Source organism: Rhea americana, unplaced genomic scaffold (assembly GCF_003343005.1).
Source record: "Rhea americana isolate MKP2758 unplaced genomic scaffold, rheAme1 scaffold_130, whole genome shotgun sequence".
NCBI classification, from domain to species: Eukaryota; Metazoa; Chordata; class Aves; order Rheiformes; family Rheidae; genus Rhea; species Rhea americana.
The window spans coordinates 464,544-469,105 of NW_028185373.1; positions in this window are offsets into that span (position 1 = coordinate 464,544).

Sequence of the window (4,562 nt, forward strand, 5' to 3'; positions counted from 1 at the left end):
GCTCCAACGGAAGAAATGCAAGTGCTTGAACAGTTTGACCAACTATAGAAATGTAGTCAACATGTAAGATATTGAAAGCCAAGTTCTGGTCCAAAAGCAGGGTACTTTCAGAATATTTCAGCAAAGTATTTCACCACATTAAGAAAAACAAAGGCTGGTATCGTGATACCTAAAGCAGTGCAAAAAAAAAAAAGCCAAAATAGGAACGTGGTTATAAGACAGCAGTGGGCAAATGCATTTATGGGTATGGGATTCCTACAAACAACCATCTGCCTTATCAATGCTTACTTCTGGATTGAAGGCTGGGAAAATTTTATTCTAAGATAAGAATTTTTTAGGAGTTAATAACAAAGTTCAGATTTCTTCTCTTCCCATGACAGCACCATTTCTTTTTAAAAGCCTTCAGCAATAATCCTAAAGCAGGTAGCAAACATTGTTCCTGTGTTGTCTCCTAGATTTATTGTTCATAAAGAATCACTAGCTTAAGCTCACTATAATTCATCAAATCAAATCCTAGAGAGTATCCCATCAACATAAGAATCTAGTCTTGGAGGAAAGTACTTAAGTCTTCTCTATATGCTTATATTTTTAATTGTTCTCCCTCCTCTGGGGGATCACATACGCAGTCCCCCTTCTCCACAAACCCAAGGAAAGGAGGGACAAGCAAATACTACTGGGAAGAACTGGGAGGCAGCAGCTACAGCTGCTCTGATTCCTCTCTCACTACCGCTTTGAACAATACTCAAGGTGTAGGAAGCATCACTGGGAAATCTGTTTCACAGGCCTGAAAGTGACAAACAGAATCAAGATGTATGTATTTTTATGTAATATACTCAATTTCATGATAGAAGCTTTGTAATAGCCCCAGCATCTGTGTTGCACAGACAAGCCAAAGTAGGATACAGAGTTGCCAGTGATATTCACAGTATCACACTGTAAACACATACAAGAAATCTGTCCTGAATAAAGACGAAAAAACAAGTACTGCTTTTGTGAAACAGGCACCTTCTACCATCCAGAAGATTTTGCCCCTGAAATCAGATTCTGACACTGACTATTAGGATTTTACCTAGCTATGTTAATAATGGAAATAAGCAGTGTTGCCCTGCAGTGAATATTTTGTGCACTGCAATGCACCTGTAGTGCTTCCAACACTAGGCTGGAAAACACATTCTTGGAAAGCAAYGGGATCTGCCATTCAAGCCTTCTCCCGCAGGGCCTGCTGTGTGTGGCTAGGTTGCAGGAGCTACCATAGCACTCAGACATTTATCACAGGAGAAATCTCTCAGGCCAGYGAATAGAAATACTGTTAAGTTTACTGTTACAACTCGTTTTCTACTTGCATATAATATGCTGGATCCTTAAACGGAGCTCTATTCAAAAGGGACCTTAATTCATCACCTTTAGGCAAACAGCTGTATGTCCAGGTGCAGAGCTGTCTGGCATACCCCTTCTTCAGTCAATAGCTGTGCATATTTAAGTTAAATGTTACCGGAGAAGCTTATTCTATTCCATCCCTCATACCCTCAGAAGATAGGTAAGCTGTTTGTCTCTTTTATACAGGCCAACAGATCAGCACCTTCCCTGACTGGCACCATGTCCAGCATGATGCGCTGTTTCTGAAGACAATGAAGTCTAAGATAAAGTCCCATATATTTAAAAACAAAACAAAACAAAATGAACAAGAAAAGAAAGCCACAGATTTCTACGTTAAAGATTGTAAAATATTACACTTCTTTRCAACCTCCCCATTTGTGGGAGTACTTTGAAAACATAAACTAATTGTTGGTTTTGAAAGCTTGTCACTGTAATCCCTCTCATTCCTCCTCTCCAAAAAAGATCATGGTTTATCATAGCTTGCCTAAAGCCATTGGCCAAACTATATATAGGCTAGCCTTTGCTAACCATAATATCCACAGACACAGGTTCCTTGGTTTGCCTCAGAGCCAGACCAGTTGAGGACATAGGAAATGGTATTGTCTGGCTCCCAACTCAGGAGCCACAACATTTTTTCCTGAACAGCCAGCAGTAATTCCACTACCACAAATGTGGGAAACAAAAAAAAGAAAGAAAAAAAAAAGTGGGAGGGGAAGAGGCTATGGAGAGAAAATGAACTTGGTGGCAGGATAGCCATGCTGGAGCGCAGCAAGCGCTAAAGAGCAGACAAGTCCTGGTACGTAATTCTCGCTCTTGTTCCTCCTTCTGCGCATGTAATGAAGCCAGAGCCCTTTCAGCTGGGTTCACCCTTGGTGAACTTAGTTCACTATCATTCAGGCAGGAGCAGTTGCCTCACTTCTCCGGAAGGTACAGCTTTATGCATCCTAACAAGCTATGGAAGAGGAAGGAAGTTGCTGCAGACCTTCCAAGCATTTTTGCTTGAAATACTGCCTCCAGAAAGAGTAACTAAAGGACAACTATCTACAGATCAAAATTCCTCACTTCTCTACACCCTTCATTTTCTAAAATTGCAGTTGCCCAGAGCTTGTTGCCCAGAGAGTTGCCGAGAGCGTGTTAACTAGCACCTTTCCACAAAAAAATCTGGTTAAGTTTATTTAAAACCTCCACTATTCCCACATGCCCAGGAGTGATACAAAGCCCTGTATGTCACACCAACCACCATCTATGTATGCAACATACCAGCTATATGCACTTCCCTTACAGCTATGGCTTCTCCGTTTCTGTTCACYGGTCTGTCTTCAGTCCTTCCTAGGTAAGACACAGTTACATCGAGGTGAGCAGAAAGCTTATTTAATGCACAGGTTTCATCAGCATCTCACCAACTTTGAAAAAGGGAAAACAGATGAGGGTACACAATCAAGCTTTATCACCCCAGGATCAAAGTTGCAAACGCACACCTGTAACCGGGAAGCAGTACAACACAGTTCCAACACCCTGTCTCTGACAGGAAATTACTATACACTACCAGCACAAGAATAAAAATTATAGCAGTTTTATCAGTCATACAAAACTCACATGGCAACCAGCAAGCATATTAGATAGGCATAGAGAGAAAATGGGGAATACTCTGATGGTGAAGAATTTCTTGGAGTACTGGAGGCCAAATGGACACAAGCTTGTCAGCCATGAGCTACAAAGAGGACCAGTGAGCCCCATATGCTATTACCCTAGCAGCTCRGAGACAGACCAAAGACTTGGCAACAGCTTGAAATACCGCTTTTATAAAGCTGATGCCTTCTAAAAATATGGAGCTATCCTCCCAATTCTAACAGAAGAGAGAGCTTTGTGGCTGGAATCAGAGCCATGTAAAAAGACCCTTCACTACTACTCAATTTTCAAACTAATTAGCTGGCCAGAGGTTACTCAAGAGAGGACAGAAGTTCAAAAAGACAGAGAAAGCACAATGCCTAAAAAAGAAGCCTTCTCAAGCTACCAGAGCTCCTCTGGAAAGTGTCCTCAGAGAGACACATCTCCTTAGATTGTAAACAAAAAGAAAACCATCGTAATTAGCATGACAGTTTTCTAACTCCCTTCAATGTGATACTAGCAGCACAAAATTAGGTTTTCTTTCGGTTGTTAAACAGATACAAAGATCCTTTTGAGATTAGGTTTTGAGAAGTGGAAATCAAAGAATGCAAAATCTATGTTCAGAAGAAAGCTCATGTCAAAAGCAGCAAAACTGTGGGAAAAAACATCTTCGTCATCGTTGAATACATAATTGAAGACWAAAAACTTATTACTGAAAATGACAGAAAAACATAACACTTTTTTGAACCTGCCAAGATCAACACTTGTGTAAGAAAGAGGAACTTTACTATAAGAAGCAAGGGGAAGCGGGGAGAGTCATTTAATTGTCACACCCTGTTTCAGTACACAAGACACAGCACACAGATGAAAAATAATCAATATATGAAGACCAGAGATTTTTGTATCTAAGAAAATATACTTTTCCAGACATAAAGGAACAAATGGGAGAATCCAAGTGTTCTTGAATGTGATAACCAGTATCTTTTTATATACACATATATATAAAAAAATATATTCAACATTTAAAATCATAGGAAATTGTCAAAACTAAGAAACTGAACCAAAACCAAAGCACTGCAAGCTTTAGTATCAAGTACGTACCAAGTCAGGGTTAAATTAGCATAGTACTCTCAACATTGAACCGAGCTAAATTTAATTCATGTTAGAGAGCATCAACCCTTATAAATCTAAAAAGAATTTTAGACCGTCTGTCTAGTTATAAATCTGAGTTAAAGAGCTTTGCCAACTATAACCAAATCTCTGTGATTCAGAGCCATTTCAAAGGTTTCTTATTAGAAAGAGTTAATATAACAATTGACTATAACTTTAGAACTAGTTAAGTACCTTCTTTAATATTCAATTAGAAGCTTATCATCATCTTTTCAACCACAATGCATTACTATATGGACTTCTGCATAACACTCCTAGTCAGCTGAAGTACTTACCGGAAATTTTCCGAGACCAAATTTACCAGAAACTACAAGTTTTGCTCCTCTTATGACTTTTAGATACAGAATACACTTCATCAAGTTTATGTTAATTTTTTTAAGCTTAAATAGTCTAAAACACAAAGAAAA